Below are 22,004 nucleotides of genomic sequence, written 5' to 3' on the forward strand. Positions count from 1 at the left end.
AAAAAGATCATTCAGACTGCTTAAGCTAAGAGCTTAAAACTATTTACTCATCAGATAATGTTAGGTACTGTAAACATCACTAAGAGCTGGAACTAATGCCTGCCTCTCTGTGGACTAGATAACAAGCTTGTCTAAATCCAGCTGATTAGAAAATGGGGGAAAAAAGGATATATTGTCCAACTACTGAGAGCAAGGGCTTTACAGCATTTTTCCTAGGCTGTCTTCGCCCTTCAGAATTTTTAAATTAAAGACTTGTTCGCATAATGATGGGTAGTATAAGGGACAGCTGATTCTAGTGTCTATTTAAGGAGTCTGGAATTGATTGTCTACATGAGAGCCAGGCTCATGCCTCCCTCCCAGCTGAAAGCTGAGACGCTTTATAAGTAAAAATATGAAGGATACTGAAGCTGGGACATGTTATGAATAGGGGCTTCAGGTGTGTATTCAGGAAAGACTAAGCACTAAGAGCCTGGTGACAAGGAATTTTAATGGAGTGGGAAAGTCTTCTGTGTTTAGTCCTTGCTTTGGATAGATCTCTGTCCAGGGGAGATCTTGAGCTGATCTTGCAGTTAGGACATGCAGCTTCTATCTTATAATTACAAGCCTTAACTTATTGAAGAGTTTGTGTAGCTTCCTCATAACTTTAACAGTTAAAACTCTTAGAAAGCAGAACTGGTCCACTGGTTCTGGTCACATGAGGGTCTTCTCTTATTGTGCCTCTGTAGACAGCAGAAGAAACAGGACTGATCCAACAATCAGTCCTTGTGTTAATTCCTGGTTTCTGTAATGTAATTCAGTACCTTGGTTGGGCGTTGTGTATCCAAAGAGAAAAGATATACTGACTGAGATCTGAGGTAAGAAAATTCGTGGCGTCTGTACTTGAGAGTGAAGAAATATTCCAAGTTATGCTTTGTGCCTGTTTTTCTGTACAGCAAAAATGTTTAAGACAAAAGAACTGCTCTTGACATTCATGATAAGATTTATCAGACTTTCTGCAAGGACTCTGCACTTCTACCAAGTTTCTATAAGTTACCTGGTCTGAACTTAGTTGTCCTTCTCCTTTGTATTTATCTAGAACATTCTCTCGTTAGAAATAGGAAAAAATTTGTCCTTTCTCACACTGTCTGTGTATACATGCCCTTTTCACCCTGCTATGGAAACCTGCTCCATAACTAATCCAGAGAACATGTAATCTGTGTCCTGTCTCTTCATCTCTGAGTTGAGTCACTCTAAGAACTTGAGTCACTCTCAGAAGAGTAGTTCTGTTTCAAAAGGGAGCTGGAGAAAATACTCACCCTGTTATTTCAAGTCTGGGATCAAATACATTCTTCTCCGCTCACAGTTAAACTTTAAGCCTGTCTAATATGAGGGTATTCAAATGATTGGCATATTTACTGCTTCCACATTTGTCTTTGGAACAGAGGAATATACTTATTGTATGGCTAAATGGAATAAGTATGTAGCACTTTCAGTTTAGTTGGTTTTTTTTTTACACAAAAGCTACTTTCTTCTTATTGCTGCATTTGTATTAAATGCAGATACAGGTTCCTGAGCTCCCAGAATCTAGGTGAATTAGAGCTTGAAGGTCAGTAATAGTCTGGTGGGAGTCAGAACTTCTGCAATGTGAGCAAAGTCTACTGGAATTGCAGCATTAATTACATTTCCAATTGTAACTAATAACAAAACAAAAAGTGATAAGGATATTAATCTACTAAAACTCAGTCCTTCTGTAGTACTTAAAATTATTTTGAAAACCTGTATTTTTAAGGGAAGTTGCTAAACTGTGCCATAGTACTGAACTTGAAATACCAAGTCCAGTATTTATTTGTAAGTTGCAATACAACACTGACAGAGGGAAGTATTCACAATTGGAAATCCTTTCTATGACTTTAGAGTAATTATCAGAGGAATAATAAGCTGGTCAGTGTTCTGTTGGATAAATTACACTTCAGAGAATACATTGTGTTGGGCTGATAATACTTTAAACCTCTGCCAAATGTTTGCCGTAGGACAAGGGAAGGTTATGTGTGTCTTCCATCTCTGTCTTTGCAACTCTTAGCTGACTGGATGATCCTAATTTACTCACAGAATTAGCTTCTAGTACGTGAATAAATACTAGAGGTACATTTTAAGCCATATTTAGTGGCTTTGCAGCTCAAACCTGTAAGGACTAGCCTGTTTAAGTCCTGTAACTCATGCTGTTCTAATGAATGAAAAAAGAAGGAATACTTTGGTGTTGAAAATGCTCAGGGTGTCATTAGAATGCTCTGGTGTTACATGGAAGCAGAGCTGCAGTCTTCTGAAGGCAAATAGTTTTAACCATGGAATGAGTCTTAGCATCAGTGTTATTAACTGCATGATGTACAGTTGAAGCTCAAACTGTTGCGTTTTAGTGTAATTATTTGATCTTAAACACTTGGTTTCATTTCTGTCCTGGAAATAAAGGAATGGCAACTTACTTTCTTAGCTGTACAGAAGTGAATAACTGGGGATTTTTGAATAGTTCTCAGGCTACCAATTCTTCAAATCCCAGGAGAGTTTCCTCTTTCAGCTGAAAATTAAAGTTTTGGCAAAATATGTTCATAAGGGGAAAAAGTAGTTCCATGTCCTTTTAGTGGGATATAAAATTCTCAAGCTGTCTTGCTGTGGACCTAGTAGTGAATTCTAGTATTTGTGTGTTTTCCTGTTCTTGTAGGACACTGGTTGTGTTGCTTTCTGCCTCTTTTTTGCATAGCTATTTACTATGAAGAGCAGCCTGCCAAAAGCTCTACAGGGGTTATTTTGACTGCTCATTGTGTGTGCTCTCTTACGTCTGATACCAGAATTGTTTGTAGGCTACCATAAGCCTTGTGACACTTAGTTATCTTTATGGATCTTTATGGCTTATTTTTTCTTCAGCTCATTTTGTATACTTTGCATTTTAGATCTGTCTTATGATGGGCTGTTGTGTCTAGCAGTCTGTTGTGATCTGTGTTAGGGAGGATCCATCACCTTAAATCCACATTATTGTCTCTCCTGTGCTTTCTATGTTTTGAGCTAAGCAAAATCAAGCACAGGCAAGGATGATATGTATAATGTGATTTTTAAATGTGGTTCATAACTATACAACAGTCTTAGGTACACAGGTTAGGTGGAGTTACTCCTAAATGGAATTCAAAGCTGTTGAGTTGAAATAGCCTGCATGTTAAGTTGTGAAATCTGAATTTGTCTGGGCTTTTGAAGATGCTGTGTAGGTTACCAAATAAAGAGGAAGTGAAATGGCTCTCAGGCCGCCCCAGATGGTCACTTCAGCAGTGTCTTTGGGATGCAATTATCTAACTGGAGTAAGGCAGAGAACTGAAACGTGGGCTATTGGGTCAGGAGTTGAGGGTTTGGGCAGAATTTAAGGACAGACTGACCTCTGCATCTGTTTCCCTCTGCATCTCAGCCCTGAGTCATTCCTGTTACCTGCTTGTGAGGACACGTAGCCAGCTCTGACATGAGCCTTACCTGAGCTGTAAGTGTCAGTCTTGATTTAACAGTGGCAGTCTGCAAAATTATTTAACTTGAAGCCCTATGTAGAGACTGCTGTATCTGACAGCGACTGCCTGCCTTACCTCAGTATTTCAGCAAACTGCCTTGAGTGGATCCCTCAGTAAAACTGACTAAGCCCTGTGTTAGTGGCTTTACCCTTTTCTCCTGAGGATATAGCCATTAATAAATTTCTCAGGACTTTTCTTCCTTGTAGCTCAAGTGAGTGTGAAACTTGGAGGCTTGAGAAGCACTGGCTGTGTGCCTCTGCCTGTTGAAACATGTACACCAGGGAAAAGCAAACACTGTGCGGTTCACAGAAGGCTTTTTGCATCTTTATGGTTAATGGTTTTCTTGAGCATGAATTTTATATAGAGAACAAGATTTAATCAGGTGCTGTACTAATTCCACCTTCCCCTTAAGTGACAAAGCTAATGAAGTAAGGGATGGTCGCTTACATCAAGAGATGAAGTCTCCCTAATTTAGCAGGAACAAGTACATTTATTGTCTGCTTCCTTCGTTTGAATTCATCATCCTACAAAGCTATGCCAACACAGTGTGTGGAGGGCAGGCAAGGATATCTCCTGGGAATGAGCTTACTCTTTTGCTGTTCACCTGCTATTCTCATTAGCCTGTCAAAGAAACAGTGTTAATTTACTCCACAAAGGTCTATTGAAGTAAAGCAAATGAGCTTGTGAACAAATCTTGTCTGTAAACTAATGGCAGCTAACTTGTTTTTTCTCAGCTATGCTATTTATACCATAGGTTACAGTTTGGGGATCTGTTATTTAAAAAAAAAAAAAATATCTCTTGACAGGTTTTATGGACTGAACAGGATTAATCTAGATCATACATAAGGAATTGTTGCCTTGAAAGCTGTTGAGATCTTCCAAAGGGGCCACGCTTTCTGCAGCTTTTTCTGCGTTTGCTCCCACTTCAGCACCCTTGTCCTTTCTGTGTGCAGAGCTGCCCAGTGCTCCTGTGCAGCAGCCTCCTTCCTCTCCAGTTCCTCCTATCACACCAGCCTTAATTCTTTGCCCTGTGCTGGCAGATGATGTGCTTCCACTGTTTTTTTTTTTTTTTTTTTTTTTTTTGTTTTGTTTTGTTTTGTTTTTGTTTTTTTTTTTTTTTGTTTGGATGTTCCCATCATCTCTTCAATCTACTCTAATATACGGCAGTTCTGCCAGGTGGACTGGAGAGGGCAGAGGGGTCTCCAGTGGGCTTAGCTGCTCCTTTCAGTAAACAAAAATCCTGCTTGTGATTTCAATAGTTACAAGATTTAACCATTTGAATTTGGCAACATGATGCTCCGTGTCCTGCCAGTGGAACAGCAGAAATATAACATTTTTTCTGTTTAATGAAATGATCAATCATGCTTGAAAAAAATTCCATTTTTGGTACTAAGAAGCTTTTTGTACTGTGGTGTAGAAGGGTAGAAGGAAGTGGTTTTCATTGAGTGTATTTGAAGGAACTTGTTGAGTTTCTCAAATGGTCACTCAGGCAGCAGGGTTTTCAATCCTGTTATGGACTGTAGGCAGTGTTAGAGCTGCTCTGCTCAGCTCTTGCCAAGCAGCATGAATGAAAGGATCTTATGGCTTCCATTCAGTTTATAAGATGATTGTTAATCTATGCAGTTGTCTGGCAAGAGGTCCATGAATGAAAGGGACTGAATAGGGTGGAGGAACAATTGTTAAAACAAAGCCTATGCATTATTGGAGTGAATGTGTTTTGGGTGTTTTTTTAGATTTCCCCTTCTGCAAGAAGGAGAAATAGTGCTTCTTACTACATTTGCAGAAAAAAACCCACCAACACATTAACTTGACAGGCAGTTGCTTATCTTAGGTGCTGCCTTGACACGAATTGGCAAAAGCTATCGCTAGTTAATATTATTCTTTTTTTGGTTTTGCTTTTCAACCGTCTGTTGCAATTACTTGCTTCGATGTAGCTGTGAATAGGATCCCTTGGTTTTATTTGGCCATTATATTTTGCATAGCACATCAGAGTCCTTGCCTTCTTTTCTCCTAGCTGTGCTCTTCAGGCTGCAAGGTTTTCCTTTGCAGAGAGAGCAGGAGGCAATGGGTGGCATCTTCTGTTGGTAGTTTTCACTGTGACTAAAATCCTTGCCCAGCCTTGTTCTTCCCTCCATCCTTCCCAAGCTGGGACAAATCAGTAATGTTATGGTGTTTGTGATTAGAAATTTAACTGCAAAGCAGCACATTTTTGTTAAATGCTTGTTAATCAGGATTACCTGATGTAAGAGGAACTGCTGATAGCTGATTAAATACAAATTAACACTGAGTCTTTCATGCCTCTTCAGCTGGATTTGAAAAGACATGACAGGGATTTTATATTTCTAAACCAAGTTCATGCTAAAAACAGATGTGTTGCAGAATATGCTTGACTTTGCTTTAAGAAGCAGAAAGAGAATTGGAGGACAAAATGGGAAGATCACTCTCTAAAAGAAACTTTGAGGTGTGAGATACTAAAAAGAAGGATTCTGGTACTGGGAACACCTAAAGCAGGAGCAGCAGTGATTTTATATTGGAGACAGGTTAAGTGACAACACTCAAGTATTTAAATTAGCTGAAATCCTTGAAAGAGAAGCAGCCTACAAAATGCCAAAGGGAAAAGACTTATGAACCTTTCATCACAACAGGAAGGTACAAGTTCTGGGCAGTTCATCATCCAGTTACTGTACTAAAAAAGGTAGGCTGCTTGCTATATATATCCACTCCCAATGAGCTGAAATACCCTCCAAGTGCTTGCAATGGAATCTCAGTGCTGCATTTCCCTAGGAAATGCTGTTTGGTCTGGCCATACAAATACTGATTTTTCTAAACCAGAAACTTTGTTTTGAAACAGAAAATCCTAGTAATCCTGGAGAAGTTCAGATAGGTAGAAACTTCGATTGGTGGCATTTTTCTTTACCTGATGAAAACCGTAGCAATGAAGTATTTTTCCCTGTGTGTGCAGTATGTGACACTGTAAATAAAGCTTGAACTGAGACCTACTTTTTTCTGCTGCAATTATGTGTAACTCGGCTCCGTAATGCAGAGATGTAATGCTCTATTTTTTGTGCTGTAACTATGTAACTTAACTCGGTAATGCTGAGATGCAATGCTCTATTTCTGATGCCTGTGATGGTGGCTAGCTAATAGCCTTACTGACTCACAGAAGAGTTTGTGAGGATGCTTCTCTGCTTGCTTTTGTAATGTCACTTCCATAAAATCACCAAGTGTTTTTGAAATTGGCATGTTTCATTTGCATTCCTAAAGGATTATGTAGGTTCCTTGGCACTGCAGGATTAACTTTGATTTACCCCTGGCACTGGTTTATGTGATTGAAATAATGTGCATTGTTTATGTTTAATGGGGTTCTTCTGTTTTTTCAGATTGTGAGGACGAGCTGCTGCATCAATAACCTGAAGAAGAGAATTCTCTGTTAAGACTGCAGGAAGATACTACTAACTGGTAAACACTTGCTTGGGTTTCTTTGCTTGTAGAATATTTCTTTGTTTTCCATAATATTTTAGGCCAAGGAGTACAAAGTATTTTGATCTGTTGAAAACAAGAAGTAGTTCATGCAATATTTTTTCTTTCTGACTGTGTGTAGCTCACCAGACAAAAGACTCAGTAGCAGTGGATAACATGTGGGTATTTAAATTGGAATACAAATTGATTAAATTCCTGCTCTCTCAATAGGAAAAAAAAAATCTTTTCTTCCTTTAATGACATGTTAGACATAGTCTGTTTGCATTTTTAGCTGAAACAAATACAGTGTGTCTGTACTGTGTCCTATATAAATATTATTTGAAGCGTGATAGTGCAAACAGTGAAACTTCAAGTATAGTGCTTCAGAGTCTGGAGAGAGAAAAAAGGAAGCCTTAACAGAAGTCCAGATGCTTTGGAAGATGCCATTAATGTGCTTGTAATTATTCAGTGGATGTTTGTTGAGGCCTAATTTTCGCTGAGAATAGTGTATGATAATAAAACTAAAGACATCTTGTGATTCCCAGACACACCAAATCATGCGCAGGCTCCTTTTAGGTGGAGAACAATAATAGGATCATCAGTGAAGAGCTATGACCACTTAATAGCAGTTTGCCAGCCCATAAGTCAAGATGTTGAGCTACGGCATTACACAGCAATCACAAGGAAACCTGAGAATTTGGGGCATTTGAATGTCCTGACATAGGTAAAGCATGTGCACATTGATAGTGGGTACCAGAGTTACAGCTCATTTCTCAAATACTTAATGTTGTACATAAAGTAGCAGTTATCCTCTGTAATTATACCTTACTATTCGCCTCCTGTAAAGCTTGGATCTTACCTTTCTGTTTACTGCTGCCACTTGAGCTGCAGGGTTCATTAAACTTGTGTCAAGAGAGGGTTCTTAGCCCAAAATGGGGTGATGTGGCTGGGTTCAAGGGTGAACATGGAAAGAAACCCATCCTAGCCAGTAAGAAAGCATTAAGCTTTCATGACTTAAGCATTTGCAGATGCTTTATTAATCTTCACTCACCAGTTAATTTGCCTGAATTTTATAAGCAGTCAAGGATAACTTTATAAAGTTTTTTGCTGTAGCTGTTGCAGAGAATATTAAAATGCTTGGTTACTCTGCCAAACCTAGATTAATGGTAGGAAAGTTTTGAAAGCTTATAGTAGTCAGCAATGTGCATCTGTCAGGATGACATAGTAAAAACAAAGTTTGACTTCTTTAGTCTTTTTTTTTTTTTTTTTAATATAAAGATGAGTATGGTTGCATAGTACAGCTATTTCTGAGCAATAATTTCAAGAGTTTTGTTGCCTGTAAAATTGCAGTTTCTGAAGCTAAAATACATACGAGACTCATTCCTAAATACTGGTTTTGAAAGTGTATGACCTTCAGCTTACAGGGGAAAAAACCTCTGGCATGTGGTGTGCCACCATTTGAGGTACCAAAGCACTGTGTTGCCAACATAAGTTTGGGACCACACTATAATTATCTGGTAGTAACTTTTAGGATAATACTTTGGATTATTCTGGTTGTATATAATATGAATATGTGTGTCTGTCTCTAAATTTGGGGGCCTAGCTTGCCCTCTACAGAAGACTGAAAAGCTCATTAGTCTAGAATTGAAGTCTTCTGTCTTTTTCCCTGCTTTGGCTTCCTCTTCCAGCCCATCATCTCCCCATCTCTCTCGGAGAGGGAAGTTTAACAGAATGGCCATGCTGAGTGAAACTGGGTAGTTCTATGAAGTAGTTCTTTGTCTGCAGCTGTGGTAAAGTATTTGTCTTAATTCAGTATTTCCTTTAGGATCAGTAAGTCCTTTTTTTAGCTTGGGATAGTGCTGCACAAACTTGGTTTCACTGTTTCCAGCAGTAACTTTGGTTTGGGAAGACAGGAGGAGCTGAGAGTCTGCTGAGCTCTACTGCATTTTAGACCTGACCCAGGTTCTCAGCCCAGGCCCCCAGCTCTGGGACTGTGCTGAAAATGGAACATGACACAGAACTCTGCATCCCTTGGGACAGAGCTTGTTTGGGCCCAGGTCTTCAGGACTGGTGCCAAGATAAGAATTCCAACCCAGCTAGTCCTTGGTGTGGTGCAGAATAGCCCAAATGGTTGCAGAAGATGTGCATGCCCATTTTATCCAGGTGGTATTTCTTTTCTTATGGTGTTTCAGCTGTCCATTATCACAGACACTGAAGGATGAGTAACATTTCAGTGTTTTCCTTATTTTTCTTGTATTTGCTGTTCTTTTTCATTACACTAATTTAACTTGTATAGGATTATTTTTCCAGATTATCAATTGTTCAGAAAAGATCTTGATAATTGTCTTCTGCCTTCATGTATAATTTCTGATAGTTATTCACTCTCATTTTAGTGCTATCTTTTAGATACAACTTGAACTTGTCTGCATGCTTGAAGATTTAAAAATCTTTCCATGCAACTTAGAATTGTTCCCCTGTAATGATGATGGGGAGATGTTTTAAGCAAACTGATTACCATGTTGTGAAGTCTCTGTTCCAGTACTGATACTGCACTGTGGGTGGATTAACAGGTTTTGCATTTATGCTAATTTTAATAAATATGAAAACACGTTCAGTATTATGTTTACAAAATGGAAGTAAATGCATGCCTGCCATTTTCTTATTAGCTTTGAGAACTCTTTGTTGTGGCTTATGTAGTTCTTATGAAAGTAACATTTGTCTGGCTGACACATCTTTAAGTGTTTTGCTTCCTCTTGTGAAGAATCTTTAAAACTTCTTCAGTAACAATATTAGTCTTTTCCCTTTATCCCTTTTCCCAAATCCCTTGATGTGTGTTAAATTTTAAAATAGCAGGAATATTTGTTGTCCCCATATCTGTGTGCCTAAAAAAGGTTTGAAGTGAAGGATGTCATGCAGAAGAGATACTGCATTTGAGTAAGGCCCTATTCTGTGTGTTTACAGAATTCTGTTTGGTTTTGACTGGTGGGGAAGTTTATATAAAGTCAAACATGCTGCAAGAAATATAAAGCTAGGTTCTGGGGGTTTTTTTTATTTTTTTTCCTCAGTGCTAAATGTTTCCTCTATTAAACAAAGAAATAGATTTTTAAATGTATAGCTTTTAATGCAGCTTTCACAAGGGTTGATTTGTTTGTTTGTTTGAGGAAACCCATGTAACCAACATAGAAAGTGGTGACATTACAATTACTTCTAAAAGCTTTCAATGGAAAGCCCACCAGATAACAGCAGGGTAGTGTGGGAACATCAGGGGTAAAAAAATAATCTGCCACAGTGATGTTATAGAATGTAAACATGTGAAGTAAAATTGTCTTTCTGACAACAGAAACCACCTGTACTTCCCATTTGTGCCACAAATTAAAAACAATCTCCTTTGGTATTGTTGTAAGTTTGTCTGTAAATTCAGCAGAGCCTCTTGAATAGATTTCTCATCCATGTGAAAGTGGGTTCTTGTAAATGGCTCTGAGTACATTGAGGTTAAGTACTTGTTGTGATTCTGACACTCAAGATGATGTGGTAGAGATTCTGATCATGATGCTGATATTCTACCAGCATGCATTTATTTTGCATTAATGGTGGTGTCTAAGGCAAAAAAGAGGAATAGCTGACTTGTTTTAGGCTGAACAGAGCTGTCTTATATTTATTTGCTGTATTTTATCTTGGGGCTTGTTTAACGTGCCTCACTGCAATAGCACAGGAATAGATTGATATGTTAGAAGCTTATATGCAATGCTGTATTTTTAAAAGTTTAGTAATGTCCCTATGCTGAGGAAACATAATGTGGTATCTTTTTTCCCCACAGTAGACGTAAAATAAGTTAAACCTCGAATGAAGATTGTAGTAATCTGCAAATGATTAGTGACAAGACTTTTTCACTGTAACCAAGTGGAATTCAGCGTCAAGCTCTTCCAAAATATCCTTCCTTTACTTGTAGTAGTCCTACTGCAACAGTTAATAGAGTAGTTTGAAAATAAGTGAGTTTTGAGTTTGCTTTAAAAGCTTATTTAGTAAACTGTGCTGTTGAGACTTCAGCCATGCCGACTTGTTTATGAAGGTAAAGCTGCTATTTTTCTTTACCTGTAAATAGTTGCTCAGGACAACACGAACTGTTTAATTCTGTTTGTCCAATAAGCCTTCAAATCAAAGGCATTAATTTAAGGGTTGTTTTGACATTTTGAAAAGTCTCTTTTAAACAGGGCAGCAAAATATGTAAACTTTTCTCATCAGGAAGACATTTGACCTGAAAAGCTGTGCTTGTTGAGACAGGTGACTGGACAGTCATATTAAGTTTTATGTGTTCTGTTCTATTAGGTTAATGTCAGATGTTGCTTATTTCACTTCCTGACTTGGAGAAGAACACTTAAATACTTGTTAAACGATAATTCTAGGTTTTTGGAGGGAGAGTTTTTGGGGTTTTTTTACTCTGTAGGCACTTGAACTATAGACATACAGTCCTTTAGTTCTTGTTAGTGTTCGGCTTACTGCTTGACTGCATAACTGCAGTTTTATTATTTACGATCATAGAATGTCTCAGGTTGAAAAGGGCCCACACAGAACATCAAGTTCAGCTCTCTGCCCCTTGCAGGACTCCCTGCCACTAAATGGTGTGACTTAAGAGCATTGTCCAGATGCTCCTTGAGCTCTGTCAGGCTTGGTGCCATGGCCACATCCTTGGGGAGCCTGTCCCAGTGACCAGACACCCCTTCAGGGCAGAAGCTTTCCTAATGTCCCATCTGAACTTCCTTTTATGCAGCTTGCCTCCTTTTAGGTGATCACGGAATTAATTTGAGAAACTATTGAAAAGAAATAGTGTGCAGCTGTTGAGACTCAGTGCCATTAAATTACAATGCAGGAATTATGACCTTGTTGTATAGCTCCTGGTTTTTTTGGTTTATTTTCCTGCCTGTTGGACAAAGCTGTTGAATATACAACAGTCCCTAGGAGCTGAACATGGGCATTCCCATGTTGCCCTGTGTTTTATAATTTTTGGATGTTTTTCCATCTCATGTGCTACCCAATAAACATTTGAGATCCCAGGTTAAAATAGCATGGCTAGATTCTTCCTTTCTGGACAGCTAATGATTGATAGTATTCTAATCACCCATGTTTTTACTAGAATGATTTCAAAACTGTACCAACTGCAATGTATAGCTAATTGGAATAGCTTCTTCATACCCTGCCCTCTTCTTTTTTTAACTGTAGCTGCAAGAATTATTGCAAATATTTGTGTAGGTGAAGCTCACAGAGCTCCTGGACAAGCTGGAGGCACTTTTAAGAGTCTCAGTGCTCTGTGAAAGTTCCTGTGGAGGGAGCAGAGCTCCTCTATCCTCCTCGACAGAAATTGCTGCTTGTCCCCAGGCTCTCCTGGAGTCACCCTTTGGAAAGTCCTGCCTCCTTTAGTGTATGAGTTAACACTGGAAGGAGCTGCCTCTACTGAGATTTGCACAGTGGGGTAGCACTGGGGACCCTGGGGAGAAGGAGTTAAAAGTGAGGTGCTTGACTGTCACCCAGGAACTGCTCAGCCCTGAGCCTGTGGCAGAACTCACTGCTGCTGGTGTCCATAGGAAGGGCTTTCCAGGCTTTTAAAAATGTCAACTGTGTTGTTAGCAATCTGAAATGAACTGTCTCTGAGCAGCAGAGATGGTGTGTGGGATACTTCCCCAGCTGTAGCATAATCAGCTTAGGTCTAAGTTCATCTTAGAGTTTACCTATCTGGCAGGTAACCAGGGCTTCTGCTTTCAGTTTTTCATACTGTCGATGAACAGTTGATGGTTAGAACTCACTAAAACCAGTAAAAAAGATCTTTTAGATGGGAAGTGACTATAACTTTTCTGTGGCTGGGATGGTTTTTGGGTTTTTGGGGGTTTGTTTGTTTGTTTGTTTGTTTGTTTTGGTTTTTTTCTTTTTTTTTTTTTTTTTTTTTTTTTTTTTTTTTTTTTTTCTTTTTTTCTTTTTTTTTTCTTTTTTTTTTCTTTTTTTCTTTTTTTCTTTTTTTTTTTCCTCTTTCTTGTCGTTGTTTAGTTCGTTTTTGGGATGTTTTTGTTTGGTAGTTTTTTTTGGGTTTTCTTTGTGGTAGAAGTTCCTTGCTGTTCATATGACCTAGTACAGTCCTGAGGAAAGTTATTTTGTTATTTTATATATATATATTTTTTACCCTGAGTAGAAATCTAGATGATTAAGGAGCAACTTCTCTGTTCAAGCATTAGGGAATAGGCCTGTGGGTCTCGGCGTTGCTCAGAGCTGCTCCTACACCACTAATAATGTGAATGGAAAAGCTCTGCTGACCTCTCCTTGTCTTACTGTTTGCATTGTGCAAGTGCTGCAAACTTCTGGGACATGGGCATGGTCTCATTTCTGTTTTGATGATATTGAGCCAGAGCTCTCCATTAAGCTCTGTCATATTCCTAATAAATTATATCATCTGTATATCTTAAAGAAGCTGTTGAATCACTGGGGTATTCAGGAGCACTTCACAGCTGGGTGTTAACAGCAGAACCACACAGGAGGCATCTACTGTGGCAAAACAGCCATGCCAGGTAGTCATGGGGAAGTCAAACATGCAATGGAGCAGATGCCAATATCATTTAAAGGTATAGGAATGATATCCCATATCTCTTCCTACCTTAGGAATATTTCAGTAGTTTCTTTGAGGAGTGAAAGCCTGAATTCTGTACAGTTCCTAAAAATTCTGCTAGTGTTTTATATCTGGTACTAAATCACTTCAGGATTTGGATTTATGAAAGTTTAAAAGAAATACAGGAGATAATATGTTGCCAAAAGTAGAAAGTTCACTTGTTTGAGTAATTGACTATTAGACATAGGACTTGCTTTAATAAGTCTTGCAGGCTTTTTTCTTTCTTTATTTGTGGTAAAACCAGAAGCTGTGTTGCTTGGACTAAAGTTCCACAGCTCTACCTCGTGCTCCACTACCAAAAAAAGCAACCAACCACAAACTAATACCCAAGTCTAAAGTAAAGAACTGAAGAAGTCCCGTCTCTGTTTTACTAAAATTCCTTATTTGTCTTCTGGTTACCCAACAGTTATTTTTCTCATTTTGTTTCTATAAGTGAAAAAGTTTATTTGGCAAATATTTAAATTAACTTTTTGGTTAAAAAAATGGCTTGTACTTTATGTTCAATTTCCAAGGTTTTTTCTGTGTAGAGCTTTAAGATGCAAAAATGAAGATTATGATAGTTGATTTTACTATTTCCACTCAGCCAAAGTAATGGCTTGTTGCAGAACACAGATGTGTAAGTGGATGAAATATACATTTTCATGCTGAAAATATGAAATGAAATATAAATTTTTATACTAGTTTTGTGTGAATATCCTCTTCTGCCATACAAGCTTCTCAAATATCTTTTAGTTTTCCCTTTTTTTCCTTAAGTTGTTGAGAGGGGTGTATGTGTAAAACTTTGTGTCCCTCCTATTGGTCTATAATGCAGCATCTAACTTTCCTGAAAGCTTTCAAGGAATCTTTTAGCTTGGAAGAGATGTGCAAGATCAAGTCCAACCATTACCCAACCACTTGCCAAGTCCCCAGCAATATAACATGATAGATAATTACAAAAGGTATTGAAAAAAAAGGAACCTTGACATTAAGATCCTATGAAGTGAAGCTGCTATGCAACAGTAACAGTTTAGAGATAATGTATGCTGTGAAAGTATAATAATTAGGAAAATTGAAATTAGCTTGAAAAATTATTATGGAACACTAAACCCTCTGATACATTCACAGTCCATTTCTATCATTAAATGACAAATTTAAAACATGGGTTTGAGTGTAGCAAGTAATGTTAGGTACTGTGGCAGCATTGGGAAATTACACAGGATAGGGAAAGATTTAATTTAACACTTGGACTTCTAAGATGCAATTTTGCCTCACCAAGATAAATGAAAATGAATGGAGAAGAAAGATTTGAGCTGGAAGTCAAAAAAGTGGTTTTATAGCAAGCATCCAGTACATTTGCTCTTTATGAAGAACTGAGGTCACTACAGCAGTGGTAGCCTGCTTTGCTAATCTTAGTCTCATATACAATTGCCATACAGATATAGAAGAAGCTTTGTCTACAATCACTGATGTTAAACACCAGAGTTCCCATCCATTTAGCATTGAACCGTGGGTTCATCTGCAGATGCCCTGAAACTCCCTTTGAAACATGCTCTTAGCAATGAATTATTTTTTTATAGCTTAGACATCTGTTATGGTTACTGAAGTAAAAATCAAATTTTATTACTAAACATTTCTTAGTTTTCACTGTTTATTACCCACAAGATGTGGGATGTATTTGACTTGTGGATTCTGTTTTGGACTGGGCTTGGTTTTTATGTGTTAATGTGTGCTTCTAAGGGTAACAAGTTTTTTAGAGCTGTTTTCACAAACTTTATTTCAAGTCTGAAACTGAACCAAGAGAGCAGGAGCATCTAAAAATTGCCAGGGCAGGTAGTCTTTGAGATAGATTCTGTTATCTTCTGTATCCAAGGGCTTACCAAGAGGAGTCCTAGTGCAAGCTTGAACTGCAAACTAGGAATTTAAACATTTCCTCTGTAAAAGTAGCAGTCTATTGTGTTTTGAAAACAACTTTAGTCTGGGTGCCCAGTATTTCACGTAGAGTACATTAATCCTGTGCAAGCTTTTGCTAGTAAGTGTTGTAAGCTTTGTGAACTTAATACTTTCTGAAGTTCCCTGATGAGCTGAGATACCAGCTGAGTACACAGAAAGTAATATAGATTCTTGCTTGCAAAGTTGTTGTTAATTATTGCTTACCACTCAATGTTTTCAGTTTTTAATAGGCAGAAGAACCTTGAGTGTTGGAAAGGATGAAAAATCACCATTCTTGTAGCAAATCATGACTGACAGTCACTGACAAGTCCATACCTGAGTGTAAAGGCTTCTTAATTAGTTCAGCCAGAGTTGGGCAGAAGACAGTGGTTTCATACTGGAGGTTAATGGTTTGCTGTTCTCATGTGAAATCTGTTCTACATATTGCTGAGTTCAGCAGCATGAGTTCAATATGAGGTGGATGCCCAAAGCACAAGGATTACTCAGTGGTTAGCCAGTTTTCATTGGGGTTTTTTTCTCTCCCGTTTCAATATTCACAGTGATGCCAAGTTTATTTACTGTATCTTTTTTATCTGGGTCCCCTGTGACTTGTCAGCTACAGGCTTTTCCTCTGACAAACTGAACCATGCTCGGTTTTGTTTCTGTTATGCTGCAGTTTAGATGATTCACTGTCCCTCTCTGATGGTTCTAGACAGTTTTCCATTTTGGTTCTTCAGCTGTTGTCACAATTCTTTGAATTTCTGTTGTAGTTGGCCTGAGATATTGGCATGTGCTTTGGCCTAGTTCTGCTGTGGTGAAGTTAGGCTGCAGTTCAAGGGAAGGGGTTGTGTGTCTAAATGAGATGCCTGGGATGGGATGCATTAATCTTTCTGCTGTTCGACTCCATGAGCTGTAACCCACTGAATAAAGTTAATTTTCCTGCCTAGAACTTTTTTCTCTGTAATGTAACATTAAATATTTGACTACCTTAGAATCACAAGGAGTTGAAAAATGCTGGGTCGCAATTATTCAATTTTCTCTGCCTATTAATTTGTATAATTTACATGTCTCATCTTGTGCCCGTTTGTGGTATTTCTATTGTAATCTGCAGATCTAAACCTTGAGGATAAGTCAGAAGGAAGCTTAGAGGTTTTGCAGATCCTCTATCCCAGCGTGAAAACCCAAGTAGTGTGCACTTTGAACCTGAAAGAGTTGTTCATTTAGAAAGTCTTTTGTCTGAGTTAAGGTGCATCCAAAGTGCAAGAATTAATTCTGTAAAGAATCCATTACACCAATCATTTCACATCTGTCTATTTTTAATGCATCTTTGCTGATGTTTCTGCCTCACTAGAGATCAGCAAGTCAATTTCTTATCCATTTAGGCAGTGATTTATTATATTGCTCAGTGCTAACCTCTAAATTTAAAATACCATGATGTGAAGTCACACCATGCAAAAAAAATCAAATACCTTTCAGCTTGCCAGTATAAACCATCAGCAGTGCTCAGTGTGAGCTGCTTTGCACAAAGGCTTGTTCATAGGTACTAAGAGATGGGAAACCAGTTAATGGATTCCTGTGCTAACATCTCTCTGCCTGTTATTGATGACAGTCCAACTGACCGATCATTCTCAGCTTTCCTGGCTGCTTCCCTTTTGCCTAATGGCTTTGTTTTTCTCCTCCTGCCTTCATTACCACAAGAATCCTAGGAGGCTTTGTTAATTATTAACTTCCACTCATTCATTGAAGCCTTCAGGACAAGCTGGCTGAGCATCAGCACGTTGTTCTTGCAGGTGGTGAGTGCTTGTGTCTCTGTGTTGTGCAGCATTGTGTCCAGAAAGATGGAAAGAGCTGAGCAATGCTCATTTTTTCTTCCTAATAATCCTATCAGTTGTAAATGAACTAGCACCATTAGAGTACACTTTTTTTTTAATAGTCCCTAGGCTAGCTGCTGCAGTGGGCTTTTTTTTCTTTCATTTTCAAATTTTTTCTTATAGTCTGCTCATTCTAATGAATTTAGGCTTCTTGTTTTTGTTTACAGCTCAGTCCTATCCGACTTTTCTTTCACTCTTTTTCAGGAAATTAGCTTCTTACAGTAGTGTTGGGTCACGCCTTGGTTTCAGTTTCTCTTTGCAATGTCAGTTGTGTTCAGCCCTGACCTGCAGGGGACCAGCGATTTCCAGGGGTTTATTTTTGTTGTGCTGTCTCAAAGCACAAATTGAGTGATCTGAAGTCATGAGAAGGTAGAATACCCCCTAAATATATTTAAAGTATGCTTCATGAGAGTAGGTGTGTTTTAGGGAATTGCAGCAGCTCCTACAAAGACAGTGCTATTAACCATGTTTTTATCCCGAAGTACTGGCTGTTACTTATTTCTGAGATACTGAGGGAAAGCTGAAATCAATGGGCAAAGGCAAAAGCAGCTGCTACCAAAATTTACGCCTGGTCAAGGGGAAAACTTCTTTGAGGGAGATGCATTAACTGGAAAGGATGGAGAGTTAAATTTCTGCAGTTGTAGCTGTGTCTAATGGTCATCTTTCTGTTTATGTTCAGTTCTCTGGGCTGTGAAGAGTCATTCTCACTATGGTCTCCACTCTGTTTCTTGCCTCTGCTGCTGTGTATCTTCCCTAGCTAATGTTACACTATTATTTCCTGTGAGCTTTGAGTTACTGTAATACTCCATATATTCTCCTTTAAACTGTGCTATTAACATAATTATTTGACCATGTTAGGACAGTGGTAATGATGTGTACAGCACACTGAGGCTGTCCAAGAACACTAGTTTTCTTGGTTAAGCAAATGGTTTTCAGTGGTGACTTGAAAATGCCTTCTCTGGAGGCCTTAAATTTTTTTCAAGTGCACATTTGTGTGATTGGATCAGAATCTTGTGTGATTTTCATGTTAAAGCAATGTGAAATGCAAGCGGAACAGTTCACCACTGGTATTTTATTGCAGCTTTGACTCTTTAGTTATTAAATTTATTCTGGAATATGTGTGTTTATGGATTATCTAATATGGCAACCTTTTTCCCTGTAAGCACATTCATTGCCAAATAACAGCATTCCTTATTTATTTGTGTGCCTAGAGATAAATTACATTTTCTTAGCATATTTTTGAAAAATCCCACTGAATCCCACTATGTTGATGAAGTAGATACACAAGAACGATGTCTGGAACAGATGTGTGTTTGCTTTTCCAAGGTCACATTGCATTGCATTTAAGACTTTTGGTGAAAAATAATTAATTTCCATAATCTCTTGTTTTTCTTTTGAAACAGACTGGAGGCCAAGAACAGAGTGCAGCACTGGCTGTAGGTAAGAAATGAAACTTAACCTGCTTGAAAACTGCTGACAAATAAGCAAAATTGCAGTATGTTAAAGGACAGAAAATGGGACTCTTTCAATATTAGTAATTTTCCCTTCAAGAACTTGTTTTCCCTCTTTTCCTTCAACAGCTCTTGAAATTTGTGGTGTTCTCTGGGAGTGCTGATCCTTGACCAAATTTATGCCTCTCTGTTTAAAGGTGCTGAACTAGTCAGTAAGGGTTTGGTTTTTGCCTGCACAGGGCCTCACCACACAGGCTGGTGAGGCTGATTTGAAAACCCTTCACCAGAGTGATGTGAAGTCCCATTACTTCAAAGAAGGCATTTCCATTATGCACAGAGTTAAAGTGGTTTGGCCACTTGTGTGTGAACTTACCCTAGAAGACTATGCAACTTCTTGAACTATTTGAAAGAAGAGATAATGTTTTGGTGGTTTTTCTCTCTGTCTCTTTAGTAAAGCTACTGTGTAGCTGAACCAGATCCTTTATGCCAGAAATCAGTACTCTGAACCAGCTTGTGAGACTGAAGAGGTAGCACATGCTCGTATGAAGGTGTTAAGTCTTAGTTTTATAACCTGCTGCTTGTATAGAGTGTCTGTGTTATACTTCATGTTTATTGTGCTTTGCCAGCACAGCTATTAATCTTCTGTCACATTGGGAAGGTAATGGTACCAAACTTGAGGTAGGATTTATTTTTCTTCTGTTTCTGATTAATCATCAAAAAGCCTTTGAATTCTGGGGAGCTGGTTGAATGGATTTGTGTTGTGGGTTAATCCAGGCTAGATGCCAGGTGCCCACCAAAGCCACTGTGACACTGCTTTCTTAATTGGAGAAGGGAGACAAAATACAATAAAAAGCTTATGGATTGAGATAAGGGTGGGGGAAGATCATTCACCAGTTATTGTCATGGGCAAAACCAACTCAGCTTAGGAAAAATAGATGAATTTATTACCATTCAAACCATTCCCCCCACCCCTCCTTCTTTACTAGGCTTAACTTTATCCCCAGTTCTTTACCTCAACCCTCCCTGCTCAGTCAGGGGAGATGGGGAATGGGGATTACAGTCAGTTGATCACAGATTGTTTCTGCTGCTGCTGCTTCCTCCTCTGGGAGAGGAGCCCTTCCCTGCTCCAGTGTGAGGTGTCCATCCCACAGGTCACAGTCCTCTAGAAACTTTTCCAGCTGGAGTCCTTCCCAAGAGCTACAGCTCTTCACAAACTGCTCCAATGTTGTTTCCTTCCATGGGGTGCAATCCTGCAGGAGCAGGGTGTTCCAGTGTGGGTCCCCCACAGGGCCACAGGTCCTGCCAGGAGCCTGCTCCACCATGGGCTTCCCACAGGGTCACAGCCTCCTCTGGGCATCCACCTGCTCCAGTGCAAAGTCTTGCACAGGCTGCAGGTGCATCTCTGCTCCCCTGTGGTCCTCCATGGGCTGCAGGGCACAGCTGCCTCCCCATGGGCTGCACCACAGGCTGCAGGGCAATCTCTGCTGCAGCATCAGGATCACCTCTTCCCTCCTCTTCCTCACTGACCCAGGTTGCCTGCACCATATTCTTTGGTGTCTCTCATATATTTTCACTTTTCTGTTCTCTGTCCACAATTAATTCTGTGCCATAACTCTTTTTTCTTCTGAAATATCCCAGAGGCACTACCACCATCAGTGATGGGCTGGGCTTTGGCCTTTGGTGTGCCCATCCTGGAGCTGGCTTGCATTGGCTCTGTCAGACATGGGAGAAGCTTCTGGCAGCTTCCCACAGAAGTCCCCCCATAGGCCCCCTGCCATCACAGCCTTGCCACACAAACCCAATGCAATTTGTCATCAGTTTTGTCTACAAGAGTATAAAACATTTTCTAGCGCTGTGTCCAAAACTATTTGAATCCTCCACTCAGAATTAGGAATATGTGGCATATAAATGTGTTACTGAAGTAATTGTCTTTATTTTAGTGCATAATTCATGTTTTAAAATGCTTACTTTGCAGAATTGCAGGTTTTGATGAGCTGTCACATTTTTTTTTTCATTCTTACGGTAGTTTATGATGTTGCTGGTTCAGGCCCACAGTCCTTCTTTCTTACTGACTTGTGTCTCTGGGATAAGGAATGAATCTAGGAACTGGGCAAAAATACAGCAATATTTTCCAAATCTTTAATAAACTAATGGAAAAACATCCAGTGTTAGCAGCAGTAGTACCTTTTTCCTTTAATAGCTTTTACTTACAAAATCCTTGAGGATGTTGTTAAAGCTGCAATTGGAACTAGTGCAGACTTCTAATTTACAGCATTGTGTGCATTTGCAAATTATACATTGTAAAAGTCACCAAAGTGACTCACTAAAGTGAGTCAGACCATGGGTCCATCTAGGCAAGTTCAGGCTCCAGGATTACCATCTTTCTTCCCTCTGCATATGTGCATTTGGTTTTGCACATCCTTTCACACCCTCTACTTGCTCCTCTACTGGACCAGTGCTGCTTCTGCTTCTGCTCAGGAAGGTGAGAGTCACCCAGAAGAGCTAGGAAAACTCAGGGTGCTGGGAAAGATATTGCCTGCAGGAAGAAGAATGCTGTCCAGCAAAGGACTACAGCACATGGCAAATAACTTCTATTTTCTTTGAAGAAACTGTGAACCAACAGTGTTTCAGGTATTGAAGAGAGAATGTTTGTAATCAAGCAGAAGCTGGGGTGTCAAGCTCCTGATGCTTTCAACTTCTCCAGCTAAGCCAAGACAAAGTTAGCTGCCAGATGCTTGACAGCATCATAAATCATCAGGGAATCAGCAGTCTTCAGAATTGGGAGGGACTGACAAACCCTACCCAAGCAACATGTAAAGTAAAGAACTGGAGACAATGGAAAAGTTTGGTTAAGTTTTAAAAGATGGGACGAACTGAACTAGATGTTGCTGTTGAATGAGGTTAAAACCTGAAAAAAATATTCAGTAAAACTTGAACCTTTGTGTGAGCAGGTCCTGAAGGAATAGTAGGAACAGGGATACCATCTATTTGTGGCTCTTGTAGTATGTATTTTCAGATAGAGTATTTTTCAGAGCCAAATGTGATTATTAAACATGTTCAGTATTAATATCTTTCTATTCTGCCTGTGTACCTGGTTTTCCCCAGGAACTGCTGCAAACTTCTTGTGAGGCAAGATGAGATGGAC

The 22,004-nt window shown here is 39.1% G+C and overlaps 1 protein-coding gene across 5 annotated transcripts in view; it reads left to right on the forward strand.

Annotated features, from left to right (window-relative positions):
• The window catches only part of CYRIB (CYFIP related Rac1 interactor B), a 96,857-nt gene that overhangs the window by 47,503 nt on the left and 27,350 nt on the right, over positions 1–22,004 (forward strand). For all 5 annotated transcript variants that reach the window (XM_083865972.1, XM_083865973.1, XM_083865974.1 and 2 more), the window contains exons 2-3: positions 6,902–6,980; positions 18,812–18,848. The gene's annotated coding sequence lies outside the window, so the exon portion shown is untranslated. The remainder of the gene's footprint in view (positions 1–6,901; positions 6,981–18,811; positions 18,849–22,004) is intronic.

The sequence above is a fragment of the Zosterops lateralis genome, assembly GCF_965231275.1.
Source record: "Zosterops lateralis genome assembly, chromosome: 1".
Taxonomy (NCBI): Eukaryota; Metazoa; Chordata; class Aves; order Passeriformes; family Zosteropidae; genus Zosterops; species Zosterops lateralis.